Source organism: Cyprinus carpio, chromosome B23 (assembly GCF_018340385.1).
Source record: "Cyprinus carpio isolate SPL01 chromosome B23, ASM1834038v1, whole genome shotgun sequence".
In the NCBI taxonomy this organism is placed as follows: domain Eukaryota; kingdom Metazoa; phylum Chordata; class Actinopteri; order Cypriniformes; family Cyprinidae; genus Cyprinus; species Cyprinus carpio.
In genome coordinates, this window is record NC_056619.1 from 901,238 (window position 1) to 914,840 (window position 13,603).

Genomic DNA, 13,603 nt, shown 5'->3' on the forward strand with positions numbered 1-13,603 from the left:
CTTTGAAAAAATTATATAATCCAACCGCGACGCCTCCTGCCTACTGTTCCACCATGTATAACCTAAACCCTCCCCTCCAGCTGTCTGACCTGAATCTTGTAATCCAAAACTTTTAATAACCCCTGCCAATTCCCCCCCAGAACTTTTCTCTAAGGACATATTAAAATCCCCTGCCAAGACCACCAGCCGGTTCGTATATAATAATGGAAAAATTTTCCCCAAAAAACCTTCCCTCTCATCTCGCTTACTGGGCGCATACACATTTATGAACCGTAAGGCCACCCCCCTCCATCTTGCATCCACAAACATCACCCTCCCTGGAACAATCACCCCAGATGTTTCAACTATCACCTCCCAGGAAAAGAATAAAATCCCCACCCCATCCGCCTTCACATTCCCCACTCCCCAAAAGGATGGTCCCCAAGTCCAGTCCTTCGAAAACCTCTCCACATCCCTTTCATTCTCCAAGTGACATTCTTGTAAAAACAAAACATCATAATATAAATCTTTAACAGAAAAGAAAACTGCTGCCCGGCGTTCTGCCATTTTCAGTCCTCTTACATTAAAAGTTGCCACTCTTAACAGCCCCATTGAAAACCCTTAGACACCCTCCAAAAGCCCCCTTATCGCCCACAATACTTCCCCATCCCACTTCCCCCTTATTCCTCCCCATTTTTCCCACATTCTCTTCTTCCCCTTCCTCCCTTTACCCTCCTTGAAACCACTTCAGACCATTCCCCAGATTCCGCTATCATTTCTTCCCCTCCCTCTTCCTCTTCCTCTTCAATACTATCCACCCACCCAGTGCTTATCCCCCCCTCCTCATTCTCTTTACCTTCAGAGCCCTCCTCATTACAATCTTGACCCACAGAGTCCTGACTTACAGAGCTCTCCAGTTTGCTGTATTTGCATATTTCCCCATTATCAGGGTCACTAGCCTCCCTCCAGGCTCTGCGACGGCCAGTCCCAGATGCTGATTCTGCTGCAATCTCCATCTTTGACCCACTATGAACTGTCTCTCGTTGGTGGGTTGATCCAGTTGCAGGCTCCAAAATGGTCTGCTCCTTATCCACCTCCAACACCTCAGAAAGCACCTCTGTGAAGTCCAGATCTGCCCATCCCGGAGACGGATTAAGCTGCCGCTCCGATACCACTCCTTTTACCTCCTTTCCATCCAGGGACAAAGATATCAGATCCCCCACGGCTCCATCCGCTTGTTCCTTCACACCAGCACACTCCTGACTTGATGCACTCATACTTCTCTGATCATTCGCACCTGTCGCTTGTTGCAGATGCCCCTCCCTTTCTGCTGGTAGACTGCTAAGAATGGCATCCAGGTCTGCCTGCAGATCATCACCTTCCTTTAATATGCTCGCATATGACCTGTTTCTTGATGGACAGGTACGGTAAAGATGATCGGCCTTGCCGCAAAGGCTACAGAGCTTTGGTGCGGGGCAGGCCGAAGCAACGTGGTCTGTCTTCCCACAAAACCGACAACGCTGTCCTATACAGTCTGTTTTAACGTGTCCTTCTCCTCCACATCTCCTGCAATACACGGGCTGCCCAGGGTAGTAGAGAAAGCCCCTGTTAGGCCCAATGGAAATGGACCCCGGTAGGTGAACCAGGCTTCCAGGGACTGCTGAATCCACCCGGAGCTTCACAAAAAAAAACGCCTCTTCCCAGTCCAGATCCCAAACCGATCCCTCACACGCTCACCTCCTTTCACAGCCTCACAGTGCCTCTCAAGGAAAGTCATTACCTCCGCATCCTCAACAAAAGGATTATACAGATGGATTGTGAGAGGTAAGTAATCCTGTGCAAACAATGGGTGCAAACTCAATCCTTCCAACAGCTTGTGCTTTTTCTTCCCCCAAGACTCAAAAAAACTCACACAGTCCGTTAGATTGAAGAAGGTCAGATCCATAAATCCTACTGCTGTAAAATCCTGGAGACAGAACACTGATGAGGCTGCTACATTGAAGACTCCTTTCAAGACATCCACGACCACAAATTCCCTCCTGAAGTTTTCCTTTACAGACTGGACAGCATTCTGAAGCACTTGAATCCGTACAGTATTCTTCAACCGCGCCATCATGGCCGGCAAAGTACCATCTCCTCTCGACATAGCCATCGTCGCTACACTTGATCTTAGCCAAAAGGCCGAGAAGCGATGCCGCAATGGCGCAGCGGGGAGGAAGCGGGACATGGCCACGCCCATCTCGGCTTTGGTAAGTCAGGGAGACCTGAAACGCTGGGGGACGGTAGGACCCTCCCCCGCCTGCAACGTCACCGAGCCTCGCCCCGATCGGCCCGACGGTGGCTCTGCTGCGGCGGAGAGTACGGCATCGCTCGTAACTCCCAAACGGTTTGTCGCAGAGCCACGTGCCTCATGTCATCGGAATCCTTGGCTCGAGCCGAACGAGAGGCAGGTCTAATTGGCAGGTCGCTCTGGCGAAATTTTCGGCTATTTGGGATTTTGTCGAAAACCTTCTTTTGCAAACCAGCACCAGGTATTTGGCCCAGTCCGAACCAAAGCAGCACAGAAAGATTCTCTGGAGTCTGACGGTCAATAATCATCCAAAAAAAAGTGGAAATTTCCATCCACCTTGGCGAGGGGCCCTCAAAACGTTCGAAGGTCGTGTGGCCCAGGTTGCTAAAATGGCTATAACTCCAGAGAGGAATGAGATCACTTCACCCAAATCGGCACGCCTATGCACGGGCTCAGTCTGTGGTCAGGAGAAAAAAGGGTGCTGCGTCTGGCCACTTGGTGGCGCTGCAAGCTGAAAAAAAAGGGAAAAGGAAATGAAAAAAGGCACAACCAAACAGACATGAAAACAGCTACAGCTCGGCAGCAGTCAGTCCGATCGACTTGAAAAGTGAGGTCTTTGACCACCAGGGGCCGGTTTTTCAAGAGCGCAAGTGACTCTTTTTTTTTTTTTTTTTTTTTTCTTCACACATGCACAACCCATATCAAGCATAGGACGGAAGTCCTCATTCTGAACAGCTCTCTGGATCATTGAGAAGCCCAAAAAAAAGGTAAGCGAGAACAAACGCTTTGTATAAAAAAAGATCGGGAGAAAAAACCCATCTGCTTTTTTCAACCAGCACTTTCAGGGGAGAGCGCGAACGCAGTCCCCCACTACCATAAATTATGCAGTCGAGATTCCCACATTTGGGGAATTCGCAGGGGTCAGCACGGCCGGAGTGCAATGGACGAGCCTCGCCCTGGGTGAACCGCCTTCTTGATCATGGTGTCTCCCCTGCCAGGTAAGTATGAAGGCCCAGGCGGCCAGTCAGAGGTACCATTTCCGTCTCTACCGTCCTCATCAACGGTGAACCCCCGCCCCTAGCAAAGGAAGGACGGCTGCCTTCCGTTACTGGCCTGCAAACTGCCAAGCGTTGGCACGAGCCGATGCTTCCCAATCCTGGTTTTAGATCAGTGTTTCCCAACCGCGTTCCTGGAGGCCCCCCAACACTGCATGAATGTGTTCTATGTCACCTTAATCAAACACACCTGATTCAGATCATCAGCTCATTAGAAGAGACTCGAAGATCTGAATCGGGTGTCTCTCATCTGTTTTAGATGACTCCCTTTAACCAGACACACCTGATTCGATGCATCAGCTCGTTAGTGAAAGACTCCAAGGCCTCAGGTGGATGCATCCGAGGAGAATTCTCAATAAAACAGCAACCACGGCATCTGCAAGAGCAGACCTCAGGGGGAGCCAGGACAAAGCCCTCGTTCCTTTTTTTCTGTTATTCATCACAATAAGCAGCAATCCCTGAAAAGGGAAGCACACCGTTCCTGGAGACACTGCAATACCAGGCCGATGCGTGGAGTGGACAGAGCAAGCCCCGGCTCCAGCTCCGTGATCCAAAAATCAATTTAATATGTAGTCCCCGGGTAGGGGACGTATCATATTAAACTGATAAGAACAGATACTACACTTGATCTTAGCCAAAAGGCCGAGAAGCGATGCTGCAATGGTGCAGCGGGGAGGAAGCGGGACATGGCCACGCCCATCTCGGCTTTGGTAAGTCAGGGAGACCTGAAACGCTGGGGGACGGCAGGACCCTCCCCCGCCTGCAACGTCACCGAGCCTCGCCCCGATCGGCCCGACGGTGGCTCTGCTGCGGCGGAGAGTACGGCATCGCTCGTAACTCCCAAACGGTTTTTGTCGCAGAGCCACGTGCCTCATGTCATCGGAATCCTTGGCTCGAGCCGAACGAGAGGCAGGTCTCGAATTGGCAGGTCGCTCTGGCGAAATTTTCGGCTATTTGGGATTTTGTCGAAAACCTTCTTTTGCAAACCAGCACCAGGTATTTGGCCCAGTCCGAACCAAAGCAGCACAGAAAGATTCTCTGGAGTCTGACGGTCAATAATCATCCAAAAAAAGTGGAAATTTCCATCCACCTTGGCGAGGGGCCCTCAAAACGTTCGAAGGTCGTGTGGCCCAGGTTGCTAAAATGGCTATAACTCCAGAGAGGAATGAGATCACTTCACCCGAATCGGCACGCCTATGCGCGGGCTCAGTCTGTGGTCAGGAGAAAAAAGGGTGCTGCGTCTGGCCACTTGGTGGCGCTGCAAGCTGAAAAAAAAAATGAAAAGGAAATGAAACTGCACAACCAAACAGACATGAAAACAGCTACAGCTCGGCAGCAGTCAGTCCGATCGACTTGAAAAGTGAGGTCTGACCCCACCAGGGGCCGGTTTTTCAAGAGCGCAAGTGACTCTTTTTTTTTTTTTTTTTTTATTCTCTTCTCACATGCACAACCCATATCAAGCATAGGACGGAAGTCCTCATTCTGAACAGCTCTCTGGATCATTGAGAAGCCCAAAAATGTAAGCGAGAACAAACGCTTTGTATAAAAAAAGATCGGGAGAAAACACCCATCTGCTTTTTTCAACCAGCACTTTCAGGGGAGAGCGCGAACGCAGTCCCCCACCACCATAAATTATGCAGTCGAGATTCCCACATTTGGGGAATTCGCAGGGGTCAGCACGGCCGGAGTGCAATGGACGAGCCTCGCCCTGGGTGAACCGCCTTCTTGATCATGGTGTCTCCCCTGCCAGGTAAGTATGAAGGCCCAGGCGGCCAGTCAGAGGTACCATTTCCGTCTCTACCGTCCTCATCAACGGTGAACCCCCCGCCCCTAGCAAAGGAAGGACGGCTGCCTTCCGTTACTGGCCTGCAAACTGCCAAGCGTTGGCACGAGCCGATGCTTCCCAACCCTGGTTTTAGATCAGTGTTTCCCAACCGCGTTCCTGGAGGCCCCCCAACACTGCATGAATGTGTTCTATGTCACCTTAATCAAACACACCTGATTCAGATCATCAGCTCATTAGAAGAGACTCGAAGATCTGAATCGGTTGTCAGACAAAGGGTCTCATTTTTTAGATGACTCCCTCTTTAACCAGACACACCTGATTCGATGCATCAGCTCGTTAGTGAAAGACTCCAAGGCCTCAGGTGGATGCATCCGAGGAGAATTCTCAATAAAACAGCAACCACGGCATCTGCAAGAGCAGACCTCAGGGGGAGCCAGGACAAAGCCCTCATTCCTTTTTTTCTGTTATTCATCACAATAAGCAGCAATCCCTGAAAAGGGAAGCACACCGTTCCTGGAGACACTGCAATACCAGGCCGATGCGTGGAGTGGACAGAGCAAGCCCCGGCTCCAGCTCCGTGATCCAAAAATCAATTTAATATGTAGTCCCCGGGTAGGGGACGTATCAGATATTAAACTGATAAGAACAGATACTAAACTTGATCTTAGCCAAAAGGCCGAGAAGCGATGCCGCAATGGCGCAGCGGGGAGGAAGCGGGACATGGCCACGCCCATCTCGGCTTTGGTAAGTCAGGGAGACCTGAAACGCTGGGGGACGGTAGGACCCTCCCCCGTCTGCAAACGTCACCGAGCCTCGCCCCGATCGGCCCGACGGTGGCTCTGCTGCGGCGGAGAGTACGGCATCGCTCGTAACTCCCAAACGGTTTGTCGCAGAGCCACGTGCCTCATGTCATCGGAATCCTTGGCTCGAGCCGAACGAGAGGCAGGTCTCGAATTGGCAGGTCGCTTTGGCGAAATTTTCGGCTATTTGGGATTTTGTCGAAAACCTTCTTTTGCAAACCAGCACCAGGTATTTGGCCCAGTCCGAACCAAAGCAGCACAGAAAGATTCTCTGGAGTCTGACGGTCAATAATCATCCAAAAAAAGTGGAAATTTCCATCCACCTTGGCGAGGGGCCCTCAAAACGTTCGAAGGTCGTGTGGCCCAGGTTGCTAAAATGGCTATAACTCCAGAGAGGAATGAGATCACTTCACCCCAAATCCGGCACGCCTATGCACGGGCTCAGTCTGTGGTCAGGAGAAAAAAAGGTGCTGCGTCTGGCCACTTGGTGGCGCTGCAAGCTGAAAAAAAAGGGAAAAGGAAATTAAACTGCACAACCAAACAGACATGAAAACAGCTACAGCTCGGCAGCAGTCAGTCCGATCGACTTGAAAAGTGAGGTCTGTGTCCACCAGGGGCCGGTTTTTTCAAGAGCGCAAGTGACTTTTTTTTTTTTTTACAACAGCCTTTCACACATGCACAACCCATATCAAGCATAGGACGGAAGTCCTCATTCTGAACAGCTCTCTGGATCATTGAGAAGCCCAAAATGTAAGCGAGAACAAACGCTTTGTATAAAAAAAGATCGGGAAAAAAAACCCATCTGCTTTTTTCAACCAGCACTTTCAGGGGAGAGCGCGAACGCAGTCCCCCACTACCATAAATTATGCAGTCGAGATTCCCACATTTGGGGAATTCGCAGGGGTCAGCACGGCCGGAGTGCAATGGACGAGCCTCGCCCTGGGTGAACCGCCTTCTTGATCGTGGTGTCTCCCCTGCCAGGTAAGTATGAAGGCCCAGGCGGCCAGTCAGAGGTACCATTTCCGTCTCTACCGTCCTCATCAACGGTGAACCCCGCCGCCCCTAGCAAAGGAAGGACGGCTGCCTTCCGTTACTGGCCTGCAAACTGCCAAGCGTTGGCACGAGCCGATGCTTCCCAACCCTGGTTTTAGATCAGTGTTTCCCAACCGCGTTCCTGGAGGCCCCCCAACACTGCATGAATGTGTTCTATGTCACCTTAATCAAACACACCTGATTCAGATCATCAGCTCATTAGAAGAGACTCGAAGATCTGAATCGGTGTCTCAGACAAAGGGTCTCATATGTTTTAGATGACTCCCTTTAACCAAAACACACCTGATTCGATGCATCAGCTCGTTAGTGAAAGACTCCAAGACCTCAGGTGGATGCATCCGAGGAGAATTCTCAATAAAACAGCAACCACGGCATCTGCAAGAGCAGACCTCAGGGGGAGCCAGGACAAAGGCCTCATTCCTTTTTCTGTCATTCATCACAATAAGCAGCAATCCCTGAAAAGGGAAGCACACCGTTCCTGGAGACACTGCAATACCAGGCCGATGCGTGGAGTGGACAGAGCAAGCCCCGGCTCCAGCTCCGTGATCCAAAAATCAATTTAATATGTAGTCCCCGGGTAGGGGACGTATCAGATATTAAACTGATAAGAACAGATACTACACTTGATCTTAGCCAAAAGGCCGAGAAGCGATGCTGCAATGGTGCAGCGGGGAGGAAGCGGGACATGGCCACGCCCATCTCGGCTTTGGTAAGTCAGGGAGACCTGAAACGCTGGGGGACGGTAGGACCCTCCCCCGTCTGCAACGTCACCGAGCCTCGCCCCGATCGGCCCGACGGTGGCTCTGCTGCGGCGGAGAGTACGGCATCGCTCGTAACTACCAAACGGTTTGTCGCAGAGCCACGTGCCTCATGTCATCGGAATCCTTGGCTCGAGCCGAACGAGAGGCAGGTCTCGAATTGGCAGGTCGCTCTGGGCGAAATTTTCGGCTATTTGGGATTTTGTCGAAAACCTTCTTTTGCAAACCAGCACCAGGTATTTGGCCCAGTCCGAACCAAAGCAGCACAGAAAGATTCTCTGGAGTCTGGCGGTCAATAATCATCCAAAAAAAGTGGAAATTTCCATCCACCTTGGCGAGGGGCCCTCAAAACGTTCGAAGGTCGTGTGGCCCAGGTTGCTAAAATGGCTATAACTCCAGAGAGGAATGAGATCACGTCACCCAAATCGGCACGCCTATGCACGGGCTCAGTCTGTGGTCAGGAGAAAAAAGGGTGCTGCGTCTGGCCACTTGGTGGCGCTGCAAGCTGAAAAAAAAAGGGAAACGAAATGAAACTGCACAACCAAAACAGACATGAAAACAGCTACAGCTCGGCAGCAGTCAGTCCGATCGACTTGAAAAGTGAGGTCTGTGAGAAATTTGACCCACCAGGGGCCGATTTTTCAAGAGCGCAAGTGACTCTTTTTTTTTGTTTTTCTCACACACGCACAACCCATACCAAGCATAGGACGGAAGTCCTCATTCTGAACAGCTCTCTGGATCATTGAGAAGCCGAAAAGTAAGCCAGAACAAACGCTTTGTATAAAAAAAGATCGGGAGAAAAAAAACCATCTGCTTTTTTCAACCAGCACTTTCAGGGGAGAGCGCGAACGCAGTCCCCCACTACCATAAATTATGCAGTCGAGATTCCCACATTTGGGGAATTCGCAGGGGTCAGCACGGCCGGAGTGCAATGGACGAGCCTCGCCCTGGGTGAACCGCCTTCTTGATCATGGTGTCTCCCCTGCCAGGTAAGTATGAAGGCCCAGGCGGTCAGCCAGAGGTCTGATTTGCATCTCTACCATCCTCACCAACGGTTAGCCCTCCGCCCCCCCTCCAGGAAAGGAAGGACGGGTGCCTTCCGTTACTGGCCTGCAAACTGCCAAGCGTTGGCACGAGCCGACGCTTCCCAACCCTGGTTTTAGATCAGTGTTTCCCAACCGCGTTCCTGGAGGCCCCCCAACACTGCATGAATGTGTTCTATGTCACCTTAATCAAACACACCTGATTCAGATCATCAGCTCATTAGTAGAGACTCGAAGATCTGAATCGGGTGTCTCAGACAAAGGGTCTCATATGTTTTTTTAGATGACTCCCTTTAACCAAACACACCTGATTCGATGCATCAGCTCGTTAGTGAAAGACTCCAAGACCTCAGGTGGATGCATCCGAGGAGAATTCTCAATAAAACAGCAACCACGGCATCTGCAAGAGCAGACCTCAGGGGGAGCCAAGACAAAGCCCTCATTCCTTTTTTTTCTGTTATTCATCACAATAAGCAGCAATCCCTGAAAAGGGAAGCACACCGTTCCTGGAGACACTGCAATACCAGGCCGATGCGTGGAGTGAACAGAGCAAGCCCCGGCTCCAGCTCCGTGATCCAAAAATCAATTTAATATGTAGTCCCCGGGTAGGGGACGTATCAGATATTAAACTGATAAGAACAGATACTACACTTGATCTTAGCCAAAAGGCCGAGAAGCGATGCTGCAATGGTGCAGCGGGGAGGAAGCGGGACATGGCCACGCCCATCTCGGCTTTGGTAAGTCAGGGAGACCTGAAACGCTGGGGGACGGTAGGACCCTCCCCCGTCTGCAACGTCACCGAGCCTCGCCCCGATCGGCCCGACGGTGGCTCTGCTGCGGCGGAGAGTACGGCATCGCTCGTAACTCCCAAACGGTTTTCGTCGCAGAGCCACGTGCCTCATGTCATCGGAATCCTTGGCTCGAGCCGAACGAGAGGCAGGTCTCGAATTGGCAGGTCGCTCTGGCGAAATTTTCGGCTATTTTGGATTTTGTCGAAAACCTTCTTTTGCAAACCGGCACCAGGTATTTGGCCCAGTCCGAACCAAAGCAGCACAGAAAGATTCTCTGGAGTCTGACGGTCAATAATCATCCAAAAAAAGTGGAAATTTCCATCCACCTTGGCGAGGGGCCCTCAAAACGTTCGAAGGTCGTGTGGCCCAGGTTGCTAAAATGGCTATAACTCCAGAGAGGAATGAGATCACTTCAACCAAAATCGGCACGCCTATGCACGGGCTCAGTCTGTGGTCAGGAGAAAAAAAGGGTGCTGCGTCTGGCCACTTGGTGGCGCTGCAAGCTGAAAAAAAATGAAAAGGGAAATGAAAAAGGCACAACCAAACAGACATGAAAACAGCTACAGGCTCGGCAGCAGTCAGTCCGATCGACTTGAAAAGTGAGGTCTGTGAGAAATTTGAACCCACCAGGGGCCGATTTTTCAAGAGCGCAAGTGACTTTTTTTTTTTTTACACTTTTTTTTTTTCTCTCACACATGCACAACCCATATCAAGCATAGGACGGAAGTCCTCAGTCTGAACAGCTCTCTGGACTCATTGAGAACCCGAAAAAATGTAAGCGAGAACAAACGCTTTGTATAAAAAAAGATCGGGAGAAAAAACCCATCTGCGTCTTTTCAACCAGCACTTTCAGGGGAGAGCGCGAACGCAGTCCCCCACCACCATAAATTATGCAGTCGAGATTCCCACATTTGGGGAATTCGCAGGGGTCAGCACGGCCGGAGTGCAATGGACGAGCCTCGCCCTGGGTGAACCGCCTTCTTGATCATGGTGTCTCCCCTGCCAGGTAAGTATGAAGGCCCAGGCGGCCAGTCAGAGGTACCATTTCCGTCTCTACCGTCCTCATCAACGGTGAACCCCCCGCCCCTAGCAAAGGAAGGACGGCTGCCTTCCGTTACTGGCCTGCAAACTGCCAAGCGTTGGCACGAGCCGACGCTTCCCAACCCTGGTTTTAGATCAGTGTTTCCCAACCGCGTTCCTGGAGGCCCCCCAACACTGCATGAATGTGTTCTATGTCACCTTAATCAAACACACCTGATTCAGATCATCAGCTCATTAGTAGAGACTCGAAGATCTGAATCGGGTGTCTCAGACAAAGGGTCTCATATGTTTTAGATGACTCCCTTTAACCAAACACACCTGATTCGATGCATCAGCTCGTTAGTGAAAGACTCCAAGACCTCAGGTGGATGCATCCGAGGAGAACTCTCAATAAAACAGCAACCACGGCATCTGCAAGAGCAGACCTCAGGGGGAGCCAAGACAAAGCCCTCATTCCTTTTTTTTCTGTTATTCATCACAATAAGCAGCAATCCCTGAAAAGGGAAGCACACCGTTCCTGGAGACACTGCAATACCAGGCCGATGCGTGGAGTGAACAGAGCAAGCCCCGGCTCCAGCTCCGTGATCCAAAAATCAATTTAATATGTAGTCCCCGAGTAGGGGACGTATCAGATATTAAACTGATAAGAACAGATACTACACTTGATCTTAGCCAAAAGGCCGAGAAGCGATGCTGCAATGGTGCAGCGGGGAGGAAGCGGGACATGGCCACGCCCATCGCGGCTTTGGTAAGTCAGGGAGACCTGAAACGCTGGGGGACGGTAGGACCCTCCCCCGTCTGCAACGTCACCGAGCCTCGCCCCGATCGGCCCGACGGTGGCTCTGCTGCGGCGGAGAGTACGGCATCGCTCGTAACTCCCAAACGGTTTGTCGCAGAGCCACGTGCCTCATGTCATCGGAATCCTTGGCTCGAGCCGAACGAGAGGCAGGTCTCGAATTGGCAGGTCGCTCTGGCGAAATTTTCGGCTATTTTGGATTTTGTCGAAAACCTTCTTTTGCAAACCGCACCAGGTATTTGGCCCAGTCCGAACCAAAGCAGCACAGAAAGATTCTCTGGAGTCTGACGGTCAATAATCATCCAAAAAAAGTGGAAATTTCCATCCACCTTGGCGAGGGGCCCTCAAAACGTTCGAAGGTCGTGTGGCCCAGGTTGCTAAAATGGCTATAACTCCAGAGAGGAATGAGATCACGTCACCCAAATCGGCACGCCTATGCACGGGCTCAGTCTGTGGTCAGGAGAAAAAAGGGTGCTGCGTCTGGCCACTTGGTGGCGCTGCAAGCTGAAAAAAAATAAGGAAAAGGAAATGAAAAAGCACAACCAAACAGACATGAAAACAGCTACAGCTCGGCAGCAGTCAGTCCGATCGACTTGAAAAGTGAGGTCTGTGAGAAATTTGAACCCACCAGGGGCCGATTTTTCAAGAGCGCAAGTGACTTTTTTTTTTTTTTTTTTTTTTTTCACACATGCAAACCCATACCAAGCATAGGACGGAAGTCCTCATTCTGAACAGCTCTCTGGATCATTGAGAAGCCCAAAAAAAAAAGTAAGCGAGAACAAACGCTTTGTATAAAAAAAGATCAGGAGAAAAAAAACCCATCTGCTTTTTTCAACCAGCACTTTCAGGGGAGAGCGCGAACGCAGTCCCCCACCACCACCATAAATTATGCAGTCGAGATTCCCACATTTGGGGAATTCGCAGGGGTCAGCACAGCCGGAGTGCAATGGACGAGCCTCGCCCTGGGTGAACCGCCTTCTTGATCATGGTGTCTCCCCTGCCAGGTAAGTATGAAGGCCCAGGCGGCCAGTCAGAGGTACCATTTCCGTCTCTACCGTCCTCATCAACGGTGAACCCCCGCCCCTAGCAAAGGAAGGACGGCTGCCTTCCGTTACTGGCCTGCAAACTGCCAAGCGTTGGCACGAGCCGACGCTTCCCAACCCTGGTTTTAGATCAATGTTTCCCAACCGCGTTCCTGGAGGCCCCCCAACACTGCATGAATGTGTTCTATGTCACCTTAATCAAACACACACACCTGATTCAGATCATCAGCTCATTAGTAGAGACTCGAAGATCTGAATCGGGTGTCTCAGACAAAGGGTCTCATATGTTTTAGATGACTCCCTTTAACCAAACACACATAGCCCTCATACCCATCAGCTCGTTAGTGAAAGACTCCAAGACCTCAGGTGGATGCATCCGAGGAGAACTCTCAATAAAACAGCAACCACGGCATCTGCAAGAGCAGACCTCAGGGGGAGCCAAGACAAAGCCCTCATTCCTTTTTCTGTTTATTCATCACAATAAGCAGCAATCCCTGAAAAGGGAAGCACACCGTTCCTGGAGACACTGCAATACCAGGCCGATGCGTGGAGTGGACAGAGCAAGCCCCGGCTCCAGCTCCGTGATCCAAAAATCAATTTAATATGTAGTCCCCGGGTAGGGGACGTATCAGATATTAAACTGATAAGAACAGATACTACACTTGATCTTAGCCAAAAGGCCGAGAAGCGATGCTGCAATGGTGCAGCGGGGAGGAAGCGGGACATGGCCACGCCCATCTCGGCTTTGGTAAGTCAGGGAGACCTGAAACGCTGGGGGACGGTAGGACCCTCCCCCGTCTGCAACGTCACCGAGCCTCGCCCCGATCGGCCCGACGGTGGCTCTGCTGCGGCGGAGAGTACGGCATCGCTCGTAACTCCCAAACGGTTTCGTCGCAGAGCCACGTGCCTCATGTCATCGGAATCCTTGGCTCGAGCCGAACGAGAGGCAGGTCTCGAATTGGCAGGTCGCTCTGGCGAAATTTTCGGCTATTTTGGATTTTGTCGAAAACCTTCTTTTGCAAACCGGCACCAGGTATTTGGCCCAGTCCGAACCAAAGCAGCACAGAAAGATTCTCTGGAGTCTGACGGTCAATAATCATCCAAAAAAAATGGAAAATTTCCATCCACCTTGGCGAGGGGCCCTCAAAACGTTCGAAGGTCGTGTGGC

At 51.2% G+C, this 13,603-nt stretch overlaps 12 non-coding genes across 12 annotated transcripts; all 12 read right to left on the minus strand.

Annotated features, from left to right (window-relative positions):
* Window positions 1-3,111: 3,111 nt before the first annotated feature.
* LOC122142133 lies at window positions 3,112-3,275 on the minus strand. The gene has a single exon (XR_006158367.1). It is a non-coding gene; the product is annotated as a U1 spliceosomal RNA (small nuclear RNA).
* Window positions 3,276-3,789: 514 nt separating this feature from the next.
* LOC122142092 lies at window positions 3,790-3,978 on the minus strand. Its single transcript, XR_006158342.1, has one exon. It is a non-coding gene; the product is annotated as a U2 spliceosomal RNA (small nuclear RNA).
* Window positions 3,979-4,918: 940 nt separating this feature from the next.
* On the minus strand, window positions 4,919-5,082 carry LOC122142140. The gene has a single exon (XR_006158374.1). It is a non-coding gene; the product is annotated as a U1 spliceosomal RNA (small nuclear RNA).
* A 525-nt stretch (window positions 5,083-5,607) lies between these two features.
* On the minus strand, window positions 5,608-5,798 carry LOC122142084. The gene has a single exon (XR_006158334.1). It is a non-coding gene; the product is annotated as a U2 spliceosomal RNA (small nuclear RNA).
* A 937-nt stretch (window positions 5,799-6,735) lies between these two features.
* LOC122142124 lies at window positions 6,736-6,899 on the minus strand. The gene has a single exon (XR_006158358.1). It is a non-coding gene; the product is annotated as a U1 spliceosomal RNA (small nuclear RNA).
* Window positions 6,900-7,425: 526 nt separating this feature from the next.
* LOC122142068 lies at window positions 7,426-7,616 on the minus strand. The gene has a single exon (XR_006158318.1). It is a non-coding gene; the product is annotated as a U2 spliceosomal RNA (small nuclear RNA).
* Window positions 7,617-8,554: 938 nt separating this feature from the next.
* Window positions 8,555-8,718, minus strand: LOC122142134. The gene has a single exon (XR_006158368.1). It is a non-coding gene; the product is annotated as a U1 spliceosomal RNA (small nuclear RNA).
* A 536-nt stretch (window positions 8,719-9,254) lies between these two features.
* LOC122142073 lies at window positions 9,255-9,445 on the minus strand. The gene has a single exon (XR_006158323.1). It is a non-coding gene; the product is annotated as a U2 spliceosomal RNA (small nuclear RNA).
* A 960-nt stretch (window positions 9,446-10,405) lies between these two features.
* LOC122142141 lies at window positions 10,406-10,569 on the minus strand. The gene has a single exon (XR_006158375.1). It is a non-coding gene; the product is annotated as a U1 spliceosomal RNA (small nuclear RNA).
* Window positions 10,570-11,097: 528 nt separating this feature from the next.
* Window positions 11,098-11,288, minus strand: LOC122142071. Its single transcript, XR_006158321.1, has one exon. It is a non-coding gene; the product is annotated as a U2 spliceosomal RNA (small nuclear RNA).
* Window positions 11,289-12,237: 949 nt separating this feature from the next.
* On the minus strand, window positions 12,238-12,404 carry LOC122142155. The gene has a single exon (XR_006158389.1). It is a non-coding gene; the product is annotated as a U1 spliceosomal RNA (small nuclear RNA).
* Window positions 12,405-12,936: 532 nt separating this feature from the next.
* Window positions 12,937-13,127, minus strand: LOC122142069. Its single transcript, XR_006158319.1, has one exon. It is a non-coding gene; the product is annotated as a U2 spliceosomal RNA (small nuclear RNA).
* Window positions 13,128-13,603: the final 476 nt, after the last annotated feature.